Source organism: Mercenaria mercenaria, chromosome 1 (genome assembly GCF_021730395.1).
Source record: "Mercenaria mercenaria strain notata chromosome 1, MADL_Memer_1, whole genome shotgun sequence".
Taxonomy (NCBI): domain Eukaryota; kingdom Metazoa; phylum Mollusca; class Bivalvia; order Venerida; family Veneridae; genus Mercenaria; species Mercenaria mercenaria.
Window position 1 is genome coordinate 7,435,750 of NC_069361.1, and position 22,531 is coordinate 7,458,280.

A 22,531-nucleotide genomic window follows, 5' to 3' on the forward strand; every position below is an offset into this window, starting at 1 on the left:
TTGATACTGCACTGTATACAAACTAATCCCATATAAATATACACAGCTACCCTAAGCACCCTTGATTTCTACAATGAAGTAATCGATATGAATAATCAGCCTAAGGTCTGTAGTATTTAATCTATTCATGTTAAGCTCCGCCTCTCAGCGAATCAGAGAACAGCATCTCATATTGCATTGCCTCTATATATTATATACTATTCTGTAATATGGTCAGTGAGAGTGTATGTGCCTGTTTGATAGTAAAGTGTATAAACCATCCCAGTCTTGGGTCTAAATACTTATCCCTTAATATCAAGGGTCTGGATATAAATAACACATAGATAAACACTACATAATGGCGACGAGGATAAATTTAAGTAAAATATAGTTAGGGAAATGTGTACTTCTAAACAAAAGTCGAATTAACATATTCAGTAAAACGGAAAATGGCTGGAATACCAACGTTTCCAAAATTTGACGTACATGAACTCTCCATTGGTGCCTGGGATGGAATAAGTACGTTGCAAAACTCGAAAATTTATTTGTCGGAATGAAAATGGATACAAATAAAAGGAAAAAAGCACTCTACTCCATTATGCCGGCGACAACGTATACGACATTTATGAAACTTTAGATTTGAGTGCCAGTGAGGACAATTACGCAGACACAAAAACGAAACTTAAAGCATATTTCGAACCAAAAAAGAACAGGGAATTCGAACGTTTTGAATTTAGAAATATCAAACAAACATCGGATGAATCAATCGATCAGTTTTGTACGCGTCTCCGTCAAAAATCAGAACTTTGTGAATTTTCAAATAAGTACGACGAAATAAAAAGTCAGATCATTCAAGGATGCACCTCTAAAACCCTCAGAACAAAATGCCTGGAAGAAGAAAGATCATTGCAAGATATTTTAATTCTTGGAAGATCTATGGAAATAGCTAGAAAACAAGCATCAGAAACTGAAAGAAGTACGCATCAAGATGGTATTCAAAGGATTAAGATGAAACAAAGTCAACAACAACAAAAACAACAACAACAACCAATGCGTGTGCCTGCACGTCAACAACAACGTCACCCGCGACCTAAACAACGACGTCAGTTTCAAAATCCGAACACCTGTAGAAACTGTGGTGGAAATTACCCGCACCAAGGAAAGTGCCTCGCTTATGGACTTACATGTAATTACTGTCATAAAAAGAATCACCTGTTATCAGTCTGTTACAAACGAATTCAACAAAACAGCAGAAGATCACAACAATTACATGAAATAAAAGAGCATGATAGCGAAAATTCTGACAATTTTGAAAGCTCTGACTCGGAAGTTACATACGGAATGCGTGAAGAAATCAGATCTGTGAAATCAAAGAATGTGCCGAGAATAAATGTTAAAATCAATGACACTGACACGAAAGTTTTGATCGATACGGGAAGTTCAATTAACATTATTAGCCAGTCAGTGATTGATAAGATGTCACCAACGCAAAACTTGAAAAATCGGAAATAAAAGCCTACCCTTTCCCGGGTGAAATAGTTCCAGGGTTTACCATGGAATTCCATGGGGAAAAAAAGCCTGGAGTATTCGGACTAAGTTTCCAGCCTTTTCCAGCCTAACCAAATTATCAATGCGGAAAATTTGAAAAAGCCAAGGCTGGAATATGTACCATGATGTACCAGCATCCCTGGAAAATATACCATGGTAAAATCTGGAACATTTTCCAGGCTGCCAGGAATAAAATTCCTGTTTTTCCATGAACCTGGAGTATTCGGACCGTTTTTTAACCAAAGTCTGGAAAAGCCTGGAACATTTTCCAGCATAGCCTGGATTAGGCTGGAAAATGTTCCAGGTTTTACCATGGTAAATTTTCCAGGGAATGCTGGAAAATGAGCCTGGTATAACCTGGAAAATATTCCAGTCTGAAATAGCAAAAAGTTATACCCCATATGATTATATCCTAAATGAAAATGCTTTGTGCAGCAGGTTGTAGGTTTGATTCACGGTCTTGGACAAAGGATGATCACAAATGAGCTCCCCTAAGCAGTGCATGTCCATAGGTGAGGCTAAAATTAAAAACTAAAAATTTCATCTAGGACTTCTTAACTTTATAAAACACACCAATAATCATTTACAGGTTACACATATAAAACAACAAGGTGCTGAAGTATTGCAAGGCAATACATAGTCCCCTACTGGTTTCTGTGCCACAGATTTTGGATGCAATGTTATTGTAGTTGTATCTACCCGTCAAGATTGTTCACTTGTGAAAGTTTGAAGAAAATCCTTTCAGTAATGTTGCGCCCTCGTGATATAATTCCTTCACATCTGAACTCCAAACAATGATTTATTCAGCGACAAATCACTGAATGATATATTATTTCTTGAATAATTTTCGCAATTACATCTTCAGTACAATGTAAAATATGTCATTATTTTCAACTTAATGTCACTGCTGGTCCAGAAATTTTCTGTCAGTGTTTGCCACCACCAGTGTAGATTGCCACAGTTTTTCACTAACCACCACAAAGCCATCATTTGCCACCATTTGCTCCACTGCTATGACCTGTTGAAATAATGAATCACTAGATATTAAACCATTAAAGCAGTTTCTTCATTAGTATTGTCCATAGCTCATAGTTTCAAAATAAAATTAATATCTTACATGGTATTCAAAGTTAGTGCATCTTTATGATACAGGCAACACTGCAGATTTAAGCAAGTAATAACATTACTTGTTGCATTTTCACGAAGCTTTATTTCTCAATTTGATTTCAAATGTTGGTAGAGTAAGGTTCCAATGAAGGCAGACAGATATTTTCAGTGTTTTGGGTTAGTGATTAATTAAGTTTTATTTCTACCAGTTACCTGCACTGACATCCCAAGTTGTGATGACTGCCAAGTGATTACTTAATTTGGTACTTTTTAACCATTATATATAATAATATTGGTCTGGACTTGATACAAGGGGAATAATTATAAAACCTGCTATGGGTCCTGCTGGAAATCGGTTGATACATTCAGTCATGTTTGGGGAAAATTGTCAATTGACCTAGAACTATGGTAGTGTGTGTACTGGTATATTAGTAATATATAATGCCAGTATACTTACATGTCTTTGAACTGTTGGATGCAGCCTTTGAACACAACACATTGGGTCACTAAACATGTCTCAATTCATTCATGTGTGCTGATACTTTATATACACATATGATGCTATACCTGAAAAATAGATTTAATTTAACACTTAGATGTCCATAATTTTTTCATAGTTTATTATTGGTTATAATGATCTAAAATTGAAACTGTACCTTGTGATGAATAATGAGGCCAAAAAATGTCTCTGATGCATTCATCAGTTGACAGTACTGTTTGTACTTTTTTTTTTTTTGCTTCATAGTATTCTATGAATAAAATTCTAAAAATAAAAATTCTAAAAAGTTATAACAGACTTGGACTAGACATGCAATTCCCATTATTAAAGATGCTACTTTTTTGTTGAAAATTTGAAAATCATATTAATATTGAAAAGAACTAGACTAAGTGATAAATGTAGTTTTACAATAAAAGTACCTATAAATAACAAAAAGCGGCTTAATAGGAGAGATCGCCGTAACGTCACGCGTTAACATCTGTTTATCTGGTGGTTGGCAAAACAAATGATTTTAACACCGTTTGCGTATTGAATCAGAATTTTTAATTTTTAATAACTTTTTTGCTCATTTATGGATTTTCAAAATTCAAAAAGATTTGAAATACTAACAATCTTCATATTTTTGTATCCAAATATCTTTTTTCAATCAATAACCGTTTTAAATGACATATACTTTTAAAAGCGGCGTAATGATTTTCACAACCTTTAGAAAAACAGTGTAAGTTAAGCGTTCATAATTAATCCATTTTATTTCGAAATAACAATTAAAAGTAATTAATAAATTGCTTGTTTTATAACCTTTCCATTGATCAAAAAATTATTTATGTAATTTGTGTTTTAAGAAAGTTTAGACCGTTAGAAAAACATCACTGTTTACAAAAAACATGGACGGTCGGCTTCTGCCCACCCGATCACTGTCTTATCAGTTCTAAAAATAGAATTTGTATACAAACACGATCTCTCCTATATGTGTATTTTTGCTAAATTTTCGATATAATGTTCTGCTGTTTCAATAAAGGTAATGATAACTAAATTATCCATAAACATTTCTTCCTGTTAAAAAATAATTTTCATATAATAACAGGTTAAAAACATTGATTTAAACCAAATATTCCCTGAATATACTGTGTCATATTGTAGTCAGCAGAGTGGTAGCATTGTTTACTCAGTAGTGCCACCAGTGGAGATAACTCTACTGGCCTTTTTTTTTACTCCATTTGATATTTTCATTTAAAAAGAATATCCAATTTTCCTTCTTATAAATTAAAAGCATGATAAATTAGAAATTGCAGCTGCATAATAGTTGCAGTGGAACAAAATGACATGAAGTAAAAATCATTAATTTTGTTGCATTACACAGTGAAAACTAAACCACCTGCTTCCTGTTAGAATCCATTGTTCTAGTTTTGACATTGTTAAAGGTAATCTAAATTACTTTTTGAAAATAAATAAATTTTATGAACTCACCTGGTGCATTCTGTTAATTATTGTTAACTTCCAAGATGAAATAAGCTGCACATAGTAAAATATTTAGGGAAACACTCTCCCAAATATTTAATCTATTCTGCTCTCTGTCAAAGAACTTCCTGTGTAGATTTGAAATTTTGATATTCTTGGGCAAATGTGCCATTTACAGTCAGCTAATGAAAGTAATGATACATCTATGATGTTAAAATATTTTTGTACTAGAGGAAGATTTTATTCCATTCAATCACATACTCATAAATTTTGAAGATTACTCTGATATAAAACAGAAAAAAACTATGGATTACTTTTTGTGGTACATGTACAGCCCCCAGAAGTAGTTCCCTGACTTTATTTTCATTGGTTGATCTCTTGTTATGAGTTTCTAAATATAAAGCATGTGCCAGATCTTATCAGTCTGCATGAGATAATCTCCTGTAGTGAGACAAGCAATATACATACACTGTAGTAGATTAATAGACCCAAATGATTTATCACTTATCTAGGAATCCCTTTGCCAGGTAACTTTTAATGAATTTGTGAAAAGAATTGTACTATTTCATGCAATTACTGTTGCTGCAGCTGTTGTTTTCTAGGAGAAAAAAAGCATGATATTTCAATAAATTTTAGTATTAGTTTAAAATTTCAAGGATGTGATTTTTCCTTTTTCAGCTGATTTCCTCTTTTTGGACAGAAAAATTTGAAAAAAAAAATTGTCAGATTATATAAAACTAACCCCATCCTCTAAAAATGGCAGCTTTGCTACTGAGTAAAAGTTAAGAGAATATCACCTGTATATCATATATTATTCCATATGACTTATATACTTACATGTACACTTGTACAGTTTTCTCTTTATGATCAATTCAGACATTCTCAACATAAAATGTATAAAAAAAGTGTTAAAGATATTTTTTTGTCATATTTTATTGTCTTATTTATATTGTGCATGCTACAGACAAATTGATAGTTTTGGTATTTAGTGTGACATGCCCTTATATAGACATATATAGAAAAAATAAATGTTTACCTGATATTTAGATTCTTTGTTTCATGTCATTTAATTTGAATACCAATATGTTAAAATAAAAATAAATTATCATCAAATAATGACTTTTATAATTTTTTCCATGTTTCTCAACTTAGAATTTTTTACTGCTTCCCACCTTACAACTGGCATGAAATTTTCTAAGTCCAGCTTTAACAGAAAAAGCTTGCGCAAGCTTGCAACTAAAAAAGCTTGCGTAAGCTTGCAAAGCTATCGCAAGCTTGCAGAATTCTGTATGTTAATACACGCAAGCTTGCGTAAGCTTTCTGCAAGCTTGCAATAGTCATGATCAGCCTTTACCACCCTGGACTGAAAAAGAAGCACTTAAAATTTATTCCTCAGTTATTTTGATTAAAAAATAACTAAGTTCTTTCCATGGTGGTCTGTAAAATTTCAAAGTTTTTTCCATATTTTTCCAGCCTTAAAAATTACTAAGTTCCACTTTCCATGATGCCATGGAATCATTTCCAGAGGTTTCCAGCCTTTTACCTCTGTTGTCCAGCCTCTTTCCATCATAGTCCAGCCTATGCTGGAAAAGGCTGGAAATAAAATTCCGCATTACATGGAAATTATACCACATTTCATGTAACAGAATATGGAAAAGTCATCATTTACCAGGGATTTCCATGGATTACCATGTAATACCAGGTATTACCAGCATCATTTCCAGGGTGAACCTGGAAAATGTACAGCCGGGTTTGGACAAAAGCAGCCCATTCATGTTGAAGGCAAATATAAATTAACAGTGGAATATTATATACAATTTCAGATATTTATCGCAAGGACAAATCTAAAAGAAGGCAGGGATGTAGTATTTAATCTATTCATGTTAAGCTCCGCCTCTCAGCGAATCAGAGAACAGCATCTCTTATTGCATTGCCTCTATATATTATATACTATTCTGTAATATGGTCAGTGAGAGTGTATGTGCCTGTTTGATAGTAAAGTGTATAAACCATCCCAGTCTTGGGTCTAAATACTTATCCCTTAATATCAAGGGTCTGGATATAAATAACACATAGATAAACACTACAAGGTCAACCATCGAGGTCAAGTTGCGACTACTATACATATGCAGAATGTTTTTCTTTGTAAAAGTATTAAGTAAATTCTATACAATTAAATCATACCTTTTTGAAGTTTTTCGTACATTTTCAAAACTGCCCATTATAATAACAGAATTTTCCTATGTGTACTAAATTGTAGTACATCATGTAAGGCAGTAACTCATCTGTCAAATTTTAAATCACTTCCTTTGGACTTTGTACTAGAGTCCTCAAAACTGACTCCAAATTTATCTCTTCTACTGTCTTAAAGTAATGCTAAACATTATCTATTAATTCATGAAATCTTTTTCGATTAAACTGTAGAGACCGTACCATAGCTCTTCGCATACTTTGATTTTTCAAACTAAAGTGATTTTTACAAATGCACCGGCTATGATAACAAGAGCTGTCCGTAAGACAGCCAAGCTCGACTATTCGAAATATTGTCCCAGAAGCAGGAAAATATTACCCAAAAAGGTTAAATATCAAAAGAGTTTTCAGTTCAAAAGGGGACATAATTTGACCAAAATGCATATCAGTTATAGGACTTGCTGCTATCAGCTAGTTTTATAACCCCGAAGACACATGTGAAGTTTCAATTCAATATCTGCATTAGTTTTGGAGATAGTAACTTGCATGTAAAACTTTATTAAACCAGAAATTCCGAAGTCCCAAAAGGGGAATAATTTGCTCAAAATACATGTCAGAGTTATGGGACTTGATCCAGTGAGGTTGGTAATTGATCTAGAAAAAGAAAAAAATAAGTTTCAAATTTATATGCCTTTTGGTAATAGCTGTATGTACTTGCACGCAAAACTTTAACCAGAATTTTCTAAGTCCAAAAGGGGGCATAATTTGGCCAAAATAAAGGTCGGAGTTATGGGACTTGCTGCTATCAACTAGTTTTATAACCCACGAAGACACATGAGAAGTTTCAATTCAATATCTGCATTAGTTTTGGAGATAGTAACTTGCATGTAAAACTTTAACCAGAATTTTCTAAGTCCAAAAGGGGGCATAATTTGCCTAAAATACATGTCAGAGTTATGGGACTTGACCCAGAGAGGTTGGTAATTGACCTAGGAAAAGAAAAAATAAGTTTCAAATCTATATGCCTTTTAGACATAGCTGTAGTGTATGTACTTGCACGCAAAACTTTAACCAGAATTTTCTAAGTCCAAAAGGGGGCATAATTTGGCCAAAATAAAGGTCAGAGTTATGGGACTTGCTGCTATCAACTAGTTTTATAACCCTGAAGACACATGTGAAGTTTCAATTCAATATCTGCATTAGTTTTGGAGATAGTAACTTGCATGTAAAACTTTAACCAAAATTTTCTAAGTCCAAAAGGGGGCATAATTTGCTCAAAATACATGTCAGAGTTATGGGACTTGACCCAGAGAGGTTGGTAATTGACCTAGAAAAAGAAAAAATAAGCTTCAAAGCTTTATGCCTTTAATTGATGGCTGTATGTACTTGCATGCAAAAACCAAGGTGTGATGCTGACGCCGACGCCAACGCCAGTGTGAGTAGAATAGCTAGACTATTCTTTGAATAGTCGAGCTAAAATTGTAAACAAAAGACTCTGTCTATAATCTTTGAAATGTATGATTGACACTCGATCTTAGTCATAATACCGATTGACAGTGAATGCTGATGACTTCATGTGTTGCAGAAAGGTATTTAGTTTGTAACTGTAATTTCCCACCAATTGAAATCCCCTCAAAACTGGTAAAACTAGAGATGCTTTTGAGAAAAGCACATGTCTCCCACAACTGCCCCTATGAAAAATGTTAGTTTCTCTAGATGTTTTAGACGAGTGGATCCAATTAGATGGTCTGGATGAGTGGATCCAATCAGTAATTCAAGGGCCATAAATCGAAAGTGCCTGGGCCGATTTGGCTAGTTATAAACTTGGGTAAGGTCTTATGGCCAAACACATTTTGTTCAAGTTTGGTGAAGATCGGATGAGAAATTTTCGACTTAGAGAGCGGACAAGAGTAAACAGACGGATTTTTCCGGTAATTCAAGGGCCGTAACTCTAAAATGCCTGGACCGATTTGGCTAGTTATCGAACTTGGCCGAGGTCTCATGGTCAAACACATTTTGTTCAAGTTTGGTGAAGATCGGATGAGAAATGTTCGACTTAGAGTGCGGACAAGAGTAAAAAGGCCGATTTTTCGATAATTCAAGGGCCGTAACTCCAAAATGCCTGGACCGATTTGGCTAGTTATCGAACTTGGCTGAGGTCTCATGGTCAAACACATTTTGTTCAAGTTTGGTGAAAATCGGTTGAGAAATGTTCGACTTAGAGTGCGGACAAGCTTTGTGACAGACACACACACAGACTGGAGTAAATCAATATGTCTCCCACACTACTGTGTGGTGGGAGACATGATAATTACTTATATTTGGACAAAGCTCACGGGCTTTTCCTTTCGACAGCTGCTAAAAGGGCAAATATAAAAGATTCAGTGTAAGTTATATTTCACTGGTACTACCAGTTAGTAAGTTCATACTCTGAACAACACATCAGAGAAATTTGGGCAGATTTGACCGATTATGATGTTGGCAGACTTAGATTATATTTTTTCTTTACACGAAAATTGCCGTTAGGTAACAAAGCGAATACGCCGATAATCCGGAGTTCATCTATTATTGTTCCAGTTCACGCAATGTAATCCAGGCAATTAAACTGCATAGCTATTAGCTGCTGCTGTTATAGGAAAGTGGTAGAGTGTCTGCCTTAGGTGTGAGAGGTCCTGGGTTCGAGTCCCAGTTACAGCTTAACTATTTGCATTCTGCTAAAGCATAGTTTTGCTGTTATTAGACTGTTCCAGATGTTCTAATTTTTTAGCACACAGTATCATGGATCAGTATTTAGCAATCCAGATCAAAGTTGAATTTTAAGTCAAATGCACCCAATTAGAAAATATTCACTACATTATGTCCCTTTGATGTTTATGCTCTCCATGTTCAAGAAGAGTTACATTTCCTTGATCACAAAATTTTCTTTAACATGAAAATATTAAATGCTCATAACTCCACAAAATTCTGGTTAAAATATTATCTTTATTTCTGTTTTTGAGAAATATATGGACATTTGTCTTCATTTCAAAGCTTTTTAACTTCAAACCTATGATTTGAAAAACTTAGGTGCTATCTCTATAAACTGTCATTTAAGTCACATATTAAGCAATATGAAATATCTACTGATGGAATTAAAATACAGTTAAATTAGAGCTACAGATTGCTTTTTAATAAAGTACATATCACCCCAGGTTTCATTTAAATTGAAACTTTAAGAATTATAAATCATTTTTTAATCCGACTGCAAGACCTTGACCTTGAACCAACAGGACTGATGGTTGCATTTTGCACCGCGTCTGAACATATTATGTCATGGTAAGTTGTTTGAAAATCCTTCCACATGGTTAAGTTACAACTTGCATGAAATATCACTACTTGACCTTTGATCTTACCATTCAATATTGACCTTGAACTGGCATGACCAAAATGTCACCTTAATTATGGTCAACATTTATGTCATGTTCCAGGGACTGAAAAAGATACACAGCGGACAACTCGCAACTGTCTGATGAACATAAAGCTGGACAGATAACCAAACCAAAATATCTTCCCACAAGTAGTTAACACACAGGGGTCACACTGGGAATTTTTATCTCTGAGCCACTGCTTTTTCCGAAGATAATTATAAGGCCAACAACGGCGAAGCGCATAGCACTGACGTTCTTGTAGGACTACATTATATGTACCAAAGTACTCATACTACTCAAGAAATTTATGTAGTTATTACATATTTCTTAGTAATTAACTCTTTAAAAAGCTATTTAAAAAATCAATTTGTGTTAATTTCTAATATTATCATTTTTACAAACATCTGCCCTTTAATAAAAAATATTCTGAAAATCACATTTAAAATAAAGATGTCAAAAAAGAAAAAAAAAATGTTTAAAAAAAAAAACAGTGTCTTATTTTGCACATTGCCTACAAGTGGGTGGGGTTCGATGCCTTCGCATCTTTTATTCTCGAAAATTACTTCAAAATTAGAGCTTCTTTTGCAACATTTGTCATATTTTTCTTAAATGAAGACTTTTTATTAAGATTGCACTAAAAAATCTTGCCAGAAATGACAGAAATATCCGAAAATCGCGGTCGCGAAAACGGGTGACAAATTCGGAAAACATAAGTTAGAATTAAATATTTGATAAAATACCTATGTTTTATTGCTTTTCTATCATCATAGCTATTCAATACCTACAATTTCTGCTTGTCTAAAGCATTTTTATTTGTTTTTGCTCAAACTAACCCTCGGCAATCATAGAAAATTTGTCTAACGGCCGACTGCTCATAAAATCGTATCAAGTGCACAAAATGAAGATTATAATTATCCAGTTTGTTATTCAGTAATCTAATTATCGCCAATTAACTGCCTGATCAAATAAACAAATTGCAAATTGGCTCCCTCCCTTTCAATAACGGATGTTGTGTCTACACAGATTATCGATTTTTCACACCTTTTGGTTCGTAAAACTGGCAATATTTGTAATTTTGTAGACAGACATAGCTTCGGGCCATTTTCGCCAATTAGAAAATTTCGGAGCCACGTTTAATTTTTTGTCGCAAATGGCTCAAGTGGCGATCGACAGTGTGACCCCTGACACAACAAATGTTTCCACCAGTCTTGACACTATATTGAGCAGACCTTCCAATGCAGCAACGGTGCTATACTCTTTCAGTTTTCAAAGTACAACTTAGGTTAAAGGTAAAACAGATTACACAATAACCATAAAACAAGAGCTGTCACTAATGGTGACAAATGCCCCCCACAGTGCCTTGACCTTTGACCTGGTGACCTTGACCTTTGACGTGGCGACCCCAAAATCAATACTCAATAAGTACTATCAGCATGTGAAGTTTGAAGGTCCTGGGTGCAGTGGTTCGCAAGTAAAGTGCCTGTCACTAATGGTGAAAAATGCCCCCCGCAGTGCCTTGACCTTTGACCTGGTGACCTTGACCTTTGACGTGACGACCCCAAAGTCAATAGGGGTCGTGTACTCAATAAGTACCATTAGAATGTGAAGTTTGAAGGTCCTGGGTGCAGTGGTTCGCGAGTAAAGTGCCTTCATGCAAAAAGTTTACGTTGGCCCCTGTGACCTTGACCTTTGACCTGGTGACCCCAAAGTCAATACGGGTCGTGTACTCAGTAAGTACTATCAGATTTTTAAGTTTGAAGGTCCTGGGTGCAGTGGTTCGCGAGTAAAGTGCCTTCATGCAAACAAGAAGACCATGATGGTCCAGAATCGCTCACCTCTTCCCACATGACCAAGTTTTGAGTATGACGTCGTTTTTTCTATTATTTGACATAGTGACCTAGTTTTTGAGCTCATAAGACCCAGTTTTGAACTTGACCTAGATATTATCAAGATAAAAACTCTGACCAATTTTCAAGAAGATCCATTGAAAAATATGGTCTCTAGAGAGGTCACAAGGTTTTTCTATTATTTGACCTATTGACCTAGTTTTCGAAGGTACGTGACCCTGTTTTGAATTTTACCTAGATATCATCAAGGTGAACATTCTCACTAATTTTCATGAAGATCTCATGAAAATTTGGCCTCTAGAGAGGTCACAAGGTTTTTCTATTTTTATACCTACTGGCCTAGTTTTTGACCGCATGTGACCCAGTTTCGAAACTGACCTAGATATCATCAAGATGAACGTTCTGACCAATTTTCATGAAGATCTTGTGAAATATATGGCCTCTAGAGAGGTCACAAGGTTTTTCTATTTTTAGACCTACTGACCTAGTTTTTGATGGCACGTGACCCAGTTTCAAACTTGACCTAGATATCATCAAGGTGAACATTCTGACCAATTTTCATGAAGATCTTGTGAAATATATGGCCTCTAGAGAGGTCACAAGGTTTTTCTATTTTTAGACCTACTGACCTAGTTTTTGAAGGCATGTGACCCAGTTTGGAACTTGACCTAGATATCATCAAGATGAACATTCTGACCAATTTTCATAAAGATCCCATGAAAAATGTGACCTCTAGAGTGGTCACAAGCAAAAGTTTACGGACGCACACACGGACGACGGACACCGCACGATCACAAAAGCTCACCTTGACCTTTGACCTGTTGACCCCAAAGTCAGTAGGGGTCGTGTACTCGATGAGTACTATCAGCATGTGAAGTTTGAAGGTCCTGGATGCAGTGGTTCGCGAGTAAAGTGCCTTCATGCAAAACGTTAACGTTGGCCCCTGTGACCTTGACCTTTAACCTGGTGACCCCAAAGTCAGTAGGGGTTGTGTACTGGATGAATACTATCAGCATGTGAAGTTTGAAGGTCCTGGGTGCAGTGGTTCGCGAGTAAAGTGCCTTCATGCAAAAAGTTAACGTTGGCCCCTGTGACCTTGACCTTTGACCTGGTGACCCTAAAGTCAGTAGGGTTGTGTACTCAATGAGTACTATCAGCATGTGAAGTTTGAAGGTCCAGGGTGCAGTGGTTCGCGAGTGAAGTGCCACCATGCAAAAAGTTAACATTAGCCCCTGTGACCTTGACCTTTGACCCCAATGTCAGTATGGGTCGTGTACTCGATGAGTACTATCAGCATGTGAAGTTTGAAGGTCCTGGGTGCAGTGGTTCGCGAGTAAAGTGCCTTCATGCAAAAAGTTAACGTTGTGACTAACGAACGAACGAACGGACAGTTGAAAACTAATATGCCTCCCTTTGGGGGGGCATAAAAAATCTACAGAATACATGTTAGAAAAATAGATATAATATCATTTTGTTATATGCATGAACCCCATCACATGGATGCAACTAGATACAAAAACTTCACTTTTGAGTTTCCCCGTTGTCAAAAATGTTTGATCACATCTGAAACATCTTTAGGGCAATTAAAATACAAACAGGTTCTTAAGGTAAAGCATGTTCAAGGTTTTATTTGGCCATTTTTATAGCCGTTATTCGGCTATATTCCCAATGCCAAAAAGTATGTATTTTTCCCAAAATGAGTGCAAAAATTCCCAATCTATATTCTGAAAAAAAAAAATCATCAAAATTGCACAAACATTGACCAAATTATGGACAATTTTGTAATGTCATTATGTTAAAGAGGTTGTACAATAATTTTTTTTTATTATTAACAAGCTTATGAGAAAGTGCTTAAACACATCCCTACTATATCCTACTGGACTAAATATTTCCCATTTTGGGGCATTTACGCATCAAAATTCCCAATTTTAGGGTATAGGCTATGTTCCTAAAACAGCAGGAAAAAACCCTGATGTTCTTTCTAAATTCAGATAATATATATAATATATGTAAAATAAGAAAAATTCCTAAACAGACAAAAACTAGAGCTATCACTAAAGGTGATGAATGTACCCCCCGCATGCACTGACACAGTACATTGCAATTTGACGCACACAAGATTGCATAATTATGTGGACTGTATGTATATAGACTGTATGTATACAGTATAGTAACAAAAAAACAAAGTCCCATAACTATGCAGAATAATTATCTAAAAGAATGTAACATGCACCATGCACAACTAGGGTTGGTACTGATCACTTGTGTGAAGTTTCATTAAATTGTGTGTAAGGGTTTGGTAGATTAGGCACGCACAAGATTGCATATGCAGACTGTATGTACATAGTATGTTAACAAGAAACAAAGTCCAATAACTCTGCAATTTTTGTTGCTGAAAGAACCTAAAATGCCCCATGCACAACTACTGTTGTTACTGATCACTTGTGTGAAGTTTCATTAAATTGTGTCAAGGGGATGAGGAGAGATGGTGCGCACAAGATTGTGTCTATGTAAATAGTATAGTAACAAAAAAACAAAGTCCCATAACTCTGCAAATTTTTTTTTCTGAAAGAACCTAACATGCCCCATGCACAACTACTGTTGTTACTGATCACTTGTGTGAAGTTTCATTAAATTGTGTCAAGGGGATGAGGAGAGACGGTGCGCACAAGATTGTGTCTATGTATATAGTATAGTAACAAAAAAACAAAAGTCCCATAACTCTGCAAATTTTTTTTCTAAAAGAACCTAACATGCCCCATGCACAACTACTGTTGGTACTGATCACTTGTGTGAAGTTTCATTAAATTGTGTCAAGGGGATGAGGAGAGATGGTGCGCACAAGATTGTGTCTATGTATATAGTATTATAACAAAAAAACAAAGTCCCATAACTCTGCAATTTTTTTTTCTAAAAGAACCTAACATGCCCCATGCACAACTACTGTTGGTACTGATCACTTGTGTGAAGTTTCATTAAATTCTGTCAAGGGGATAAGGAGAGATGGTGCGCACAAGATTGCGTCTACGGACAGACGGCCAGACGGACAGACAGACAGACAGACAGACAGACAACCTGAAACCAGTATACCCCCCCTTACAACTTTGTTGTCGGGGGGTACAATAATTTAGAAGGTATTTCATTAATTTATTTGATTATGATACTGTTTTTCATAAAAGGATAAACAAAGACAATATCTTTGGCCTTTTCAAAAATATCATAGAATGTAACTTGAGCTATCACTAAAGGTGATGAATGTACTCCCCGCATGCACTGAAACAGTACATTGCAATTTGACGCACACAAGATTGCATAATTATGTGGACTGTATGTATATAGACTGTATGTATACAGTATAGTAACAAAAAACAAAGTCCCATAACTATGCAGAATATTTATCTAAAAGGACGTAACATGCACCATGCACAACTAGGGTTGGTACTGATCACTTGTGTGAAGTTTCATTAAATTGTGTGCAAGGGTTCGGAAGATTAGGCGCGCACAAGACTGCATATGCAGACTGTATGTACATAGTATGTTAACAAGAAACAAAGTCCCATAACTCTGCAATTTTTGTCGTTGAAAGAACCTAACATGCCCCATGCACAACTAGGGTTGGTACTGATCACTTGTGTGAAGTTTCATTAAATTGTGTCAAGGGGATGAGGAGAGATGGTGCACACAAGATTGTGTCTATGTATATAGTTTAGTAACAAAAAACAAAGTCCCGTAACTCTGCAAATTTTTTCTCTGAAAGAACCTAACATGCCCCATGCACAACTACTGTTGTTACTGATCACTTGTGTGAAGTTTCATTAAATTGTGTCAAGGGGATGAGGAGAGATGGTGCGCACAAGATTGTGTCTACGGACAGACAGACGGACGGACAGACAGACGGACAGACAGACAACCTGAAACCAGTATACCCCCCCTTACAACTTTGTTGTCGGGGGGTACAATAATCCTATGTGGAATAGCAATTTTACTGTTACGAGATCTGCATTTGATTATACAAAATTAATACTCATGTGACAAAGGATCTACACTTTTTTGTAACTTGAATATTAAATTGACTATCAGCTATTCAGTTAGAATTTGGTACCAAAACAGAAAGAAGGATTTCACATTGAAACACTTGCTCCGCACTTGGTCAAAGGAGGTGTAACAATTCGTAGGATAATACTATAGGCATTACTTTTATATTGTAAGGTTAATTTTTAACAAAAAAGTATCTATAATACACCTGCAAGTACCATGTAGTTTTTTTTTAAATATTAATTTGTAAGAACAAAGAGATGAGGGAAAAAAATATATATATAGATGTACTACTGGGTTAAATCATTCTGTCCACTAAACATTATCACCAATTTTCAGATTCTAAGCAATTAAAATGTAATATGACTTGCTGTGTATTTTTGAATGGTTACCTTTGGACAGAAACTGACTATCAGTGCTATTAATACATACTTTCACTTTATCTTCGCAATTCAAACTGAAAATATTAGTCCCTTACAGCTCTGCTCACATATCAAACTTTTTAACTCATTTTAGGATAGCAAAAGTTTGTAGAGAAGTCCTTCTGGATGTTTTTACAAAAATGAGGTTTTTAGTCCAAGAACTAGATGACTTACATTCAAAACACTAAACCAAAAATTCCTCTGACTATTGCTACAGTTAGAACATTGTCTTACAACTCTCTGTAAGAAAACATGAAGCTGTTGTTGATCAATGAAGATCCCCAGAGGAATTAAAATCAATCATACAAGAAAACTTGCATCAAACAAGCCATTATTTACAGAGTTCTGTCTTACACCACATCAACTTGTTCAAGAAGTACATGGTTACAAAATTACTAATTTAAATTAGATAAGGTTGTCTTGTAAGGTTTTAAGAACTTCATCTATAATACATGTACACATACACTCAACAAAATTCCTAATTGGTCAGTTTATATTGTATAACTATTTTGTTAATAATGCATGTATTTACAAGAAATTTCACATACCGACATTTGAATAGGTACTGCAGCTAATTATTGATTTATTTTTGGCCGACTCATGGCCAGCGTAACCGCATTGGGCGTTTTTACCAATATTGCATATTTTGCACGTGCAGGGCATGCGCACCAATATGCACTTGTTAGTGAGCACTTTTGGCATTACTGACGAAAGTCCTGCTAGAAAAACACATATATCATTGTGAAATTGACACAAGAGCAACGCGCCCGGGCTGTCGGAATTTTACAACAAAATTCAAAATCGGTCACTTCAATGAATTGTCCTTGGGTTAAATTTTGCCAAAAGAGCACGGATGGTAGATAACAAACGATTGAAGGTTCTTATAAACGGAAATAAGGTTAAAAATGGAAATAACCATCAAAGTAACAGCTACAAACAAATTATATCAAAATTCTTTTGAAATTGCAAAAATAATTACACAAGCTAGCAACATTCCGACAGCTCGATTGCGTTGCTCATGTGTCAATTTCACCACTATATGTGTTTTTCTAGTAGGCCTTTCGTCACTAATGCCAAAAGTGTAAACGAACACGTGCATGTTGGTGCACACGCCCTGCACGTGCAAAATATATCATGTTAGTCAAAACGCCTAATGCGGTTACTTTGGCTGTGAGTCGCCAAAAATAAATTAATAATTAGCTGCAGTACCATTTCAAATGTCGGTAGGTGAAATTTCGTATGAATACATGCATTATTAACAAAAAAGTAATACAATATAAACTGACCAATTAGGAATTTTGTTAAGTGTACATGGGGGAAAAGTGACCATACCCTCTGGCTGCTTACAAATCTGTTTAATCTGAACAATCCTAGTAAAATAAATTTTCAAATATATTTCAAAATAATATTATTCGGCTAGTACTTTCTGACACAAGGATCTATCGAAGTTTCTACAATGTATACACATATATAGGAAAACCCATAATTATTGATGTTTTTTGACAAATTGTATTATTCTGAACACTACTGGTAGGTCACCCAGAAAACATTCATGAGACTGAAGTTATTTTGAACTGCGCCAGCAGTTTCTGATGGGATGACTTTAGAATTTCCAAAACTTACCAAACCCTCTATTTGTCATGTTTTTGACTAATTTATATTATAATGGCAAAGGGTCACCCAATGAACCACATGGAGCTTTTGGGCAGGAAAAACGAGGATTTCGGGTGGGAAAGAAGAAGCTTTTTTAGAGATTTTGTGGATCTATTTATTTGTAATAGATGTTTTTGACTAATTTATATTATAATGGCAAAGGGTCACCCAATGAACGTTACTGCAAAATTATTTATTAAATAATTATTTAATCAAACCAACAGTTTAGGAAAATATGTTTGAAGATTTTTTCTATTCTAAACTTTGGCAGCAATGTTGTTCTTTTTTTTTAACAATCCTGATATTATGTCGAAAAAGGGGCATAATAATAATAGCAAAGTACTTTTGGGCAGGAATTATTTATTTATTTATTTATTTGGGTTTTACGGCGCACCAACACAGTATAGGTTATATGGTGCCAAACAGGACTACAAATTTTGGTTCCACATCTCATTTACATCGAAATAAAAACATGAGGTATGGAATCAAAATTTGCATACCTGCTGGAATCACAGAGTTACTGCAAAACCAAGTGTTAAGACCCTATTAGTCGCCTCTTACGATCATGCAAGGGTAAGGCAGTGGTTCCAATTCTTTTCATACACAGATCGTTCCAGAACCACATGGAGCTTTTGGGCAGGAAAAACGAGGATTTCGGGTGGGAAAGAAGAAGCTTTTTTAGAGATTTTGTGGATCTATTTATTTCTAAATGTATTGATACTTTAAAATGTGTATGATAATCCATTGGTCAAAAAATATCATCGATACATCGATATCGTTTCTATCGATGACAGCTCTATATTACACTTGTAAGTGATTTTAAATAAGCAAACTATGTACCAAAATCTTCAGTTACAAAGTGCAAATATATCTGTTTCAATGTGAATCATAAAATTTTCTTTCTACTCATTTTCAACTGTCATACGGTTAGCCACATTATAAATAAAATCTTGAAACAGGCCTTAGTTGTGAGTGAAAGCTTTCAAAAGACTCTGATCAATGTGGAGGCACAGAAGTATGTGAAAGATTTAGAAGCATATCATATATGTTAATTAGCATTCTATTTGCTGATTTGCACATAAAACTGTGGAGTCTCTTCATTTTATCTTCCATCAGTCCTGTTCAAGCTGGACCACAGGTACAGAAGAAACTTTTCCCTTATATCATATATTGACATATTAAAGGAAAAATTTCATGCCATATCATATAATGTATAATTTATAATACAAAATATTTCATTTAGAAACATAATTATGTAACACAGGTTGCTTCAATAAACTCGGTCGCCGAGTCTGATGTGCAAGGTTATCCTTATTAGTATTGAAAAAAACCTGACAGCGTTGGTTGTTTTGCCTTGAGTTTTGGCTTTTTCTTGGAGGCATCTGTTTCTGTGACCATGTTTGTTTACCTGTACACCTGTACTGAAGTAATAAATTTAGAGCTGCAAAGTTTGTTTAGAACTGATATGAGAACCAATCAGAAGCAACATTATAAAATTACTATCCAGTGCAAGGGTAAAAAAGTCTGGCAAATTTGTAGATTCCCCTAGAAAACTGAGAAAACAAACATCATTAGACTTTTTTGATATAAATTTAATGCGTCCTGTGGATGCACATTACTTGAAAACGTGCATCCATGGAAATGATTATGCGTCTAGGACGCACACGTTAAAAAATTCACTGCCAGATGGAGATGATTTTACGTAAATGTCGGAAAAAAATCCAAAAATGTCAAGAGATACTGGCGATTATTCTATACTGAAGCTGCAAAAAACATTATCAAAAATTTGCTTTACCTACTGTAAAACACACTGTTGTTTACCGACAGAGACGTGCGAGATCCAATACAGGAAGTGCATGCCTCGATTATCTAAGGCTGGTTGACATAACACAACAAAACGGTGTTAATTACCTCGTTATTACCAATTTTGATCGATAATCCAATCTACCAGGTGTCCTATCTGGTGCATTGATTTTTCACACTGTAATTATTTTCTCTGATCACTTTAATCGCCATCAATTACGATAAAAAACAACCATGTTAAATTTTGATATTGCATGTAATCAATAAACAAAACCAATCAGAAGAAATTTACGAATCTGTTCAGTTGCAACCAAATAAAATGGACATTGGTAGAACATGTCAAACCATTAACATTGTATTTTCCATATCCAGCAAGCTATTTTGGTTTTGTCAAGATACAAGATACAAATTTTATTTAAAAGTCGGTGTTATATAATTATATAAACAACATTGGCTATGTATAGCTATTGACCAACATAAATATCAAAAGTGTATTTAATAACAAAAAAAGTGTACCTATCAAATAGAGTTACAACATTAGCAAATCACAGCAGTAATACAGTAATGAGTAATGCATACAAATTTGATTAAACCTGAAATACATCTCTTAATCTTGGCCTAGGCCTAAAAAACTTGTTAAAAGCAAATAGAGGTTAAAACACTGAATTTGAAGAAGAACACAAATGTGTTTTTTAGGGCTGGATCAACATACTGGTATTATTGATATGAATTGAATATTCATGTTTACACCGATACGCCCTTTTTAACACAAAATAAAATCAAACTTCTTCATTTTTTATCAGTTTACAATAAACTTTTCAGAGAAATTAAAAGAAAAGTACAATTTTGTAACCTCGGGCTGCCATTATATCCCCAAACAGTCATTGCGTAAACCACTTTTTGTTTTGACAGCTAAGTTCAAAGACATCCGCCAACAAGCATGACGTCTCATGTAAATGAAGCACGTGATTTAACATGTTTAAGGAATCTCGCTTTTCATTGGCTTTTTATTTTCATTCTCGCACTGACTGGGAATTACCCACTAAAATGAAATGAAATCCATACGTAACGACGGTAGTTTTTCATTTTGGGTGCACCTGCTACATAATTTCAGTTGCAGGGAATTCCATTTACACAGATGTTGTTACTGCGCGTGTTGCTGTTTTAATTTTAACAATCTTAATAATTAAAGAAATAAGTAAAAACAAAACAAAGTTAAAGATCTGGTATACTAATAAAGGCCTTGCATAAGGGTCAAGTTCTCAGTCGAAATTTGTGACTTTAAGCAGAAATATATGCATTTTCCTAACGTGTAGTTCTGAAATATAGACTGATACATGTATTAGATAAAAAGATTGTGCCATAACGTTTCTTTTACAATTTAAATGACTTCAAATTTTACAGGAGCCGACACAACTAGACATTTTCAGTTTCTCACGGTCATGTTACCTGAAACAAGCAATTATTTTGGACTCGTCATGTAGTAGCTTTGAAGTTATAGGTCCTACTAACATGACTAGATGTTGTATTGAATCTTCAATACGTATCGTGTATTGATCCTTCTTTATAGCCTTACTCATTTGGCTTATCAGGATGACTTATTTTATGATCTGATATTTTTTAGTTGTCATCCCTCTAAGCCTCACCCATATCTGTATATTTCTTTTACAGGGACAGTCAAAAATTATCATGCTGTCCTGAAACGTCCTATTATTTGGACTACCTTCTTTATTGCAATACGTATCATATCGATTTTTTCCATTCAATACACAGCCCTTATGTTTTTAGAAAATGGTTTACGCCATCTACCACATCAAATCAGCCTTGTTATGGAATGATTAACTGCTGCATTTCAGAAGTCAATAAAAGAATAAGAGCAGACAAAACAAACTAAAAGGTACTGTTACAAAATTAAAATATAAAGTTAATCAATGCGCAACTGAAACATGCATAACATACATACAAGTAACACAGCACGTGCTTATCACATTTCGAGGGTTCAATGCAATAAGGGCGTATCTACATATAATAATTATATGTAGATACGCCCTTGTTGCGATGAACCCTTGATTTGTCAAATTTTTAATTTATTATCACTGGTTATACAGTTTTTATATTGTCTTCATCACATAAACCATTGAGTCACGATTATGACCATTTTGCATTTGATTTTTACATATTTTGCATTATTGTTATTGGTTTTAAAGCTAAATCTAGCAATAACTTATATATCCATAGCCAATGGCAATGTGACTTTTCTGGGACCTGGATAAGGAAATTTATTACCAAAGTTGAAAAATAATATTAATTCAGCAAGTTCAAAGCATATTGCAATTACTTCTTGTGTTCATAAAGAATCAATAAAATACAAGTTTAACTCCTGACAACAAGTATATCAATAACAATCACTAAATCTTTGATAAAATTACCAATTGACATTCATGAACCCATGCAGAAGCGGCCTTCACCTTGGAGTCTAAGATTCGTAACAAAATGACTGTATGATTCAAAAATGGGTTTTATAAATCAGAATTTGTCGAAAAATATAAGGAAACCTTTTAATTTCATTCAGGTCATTTCTAA

The 22,531-nt window shown here is 34.7% G+C and overlaps 1 protein-coding gene across 3 annotated transcripts in view; it reads right to left on the reverse strand.

Moving 5' to 3' along the window:
- LOC123545059 (pyruvate carboxylase 1-like) overlaps positions 1-22,508 on the reverse strand; it is a 61,648-nt gene extending 39,140 nt beyond the window's left edge. For all 3 annotated transcript variants that reach the window (XM_045331329.2, XM_045331326.2, XM_045331325.2), the window contains exon 1: positions 22,378-22,508. The gene's annotated coding sequence lies outside the window, so the exon portion shown is untranslated. The remainder of the gene's footprint in view (positions 1-22,377) is intronic.
- Positions 22,509-22,531: the final 23 nt, after the last annotated feature.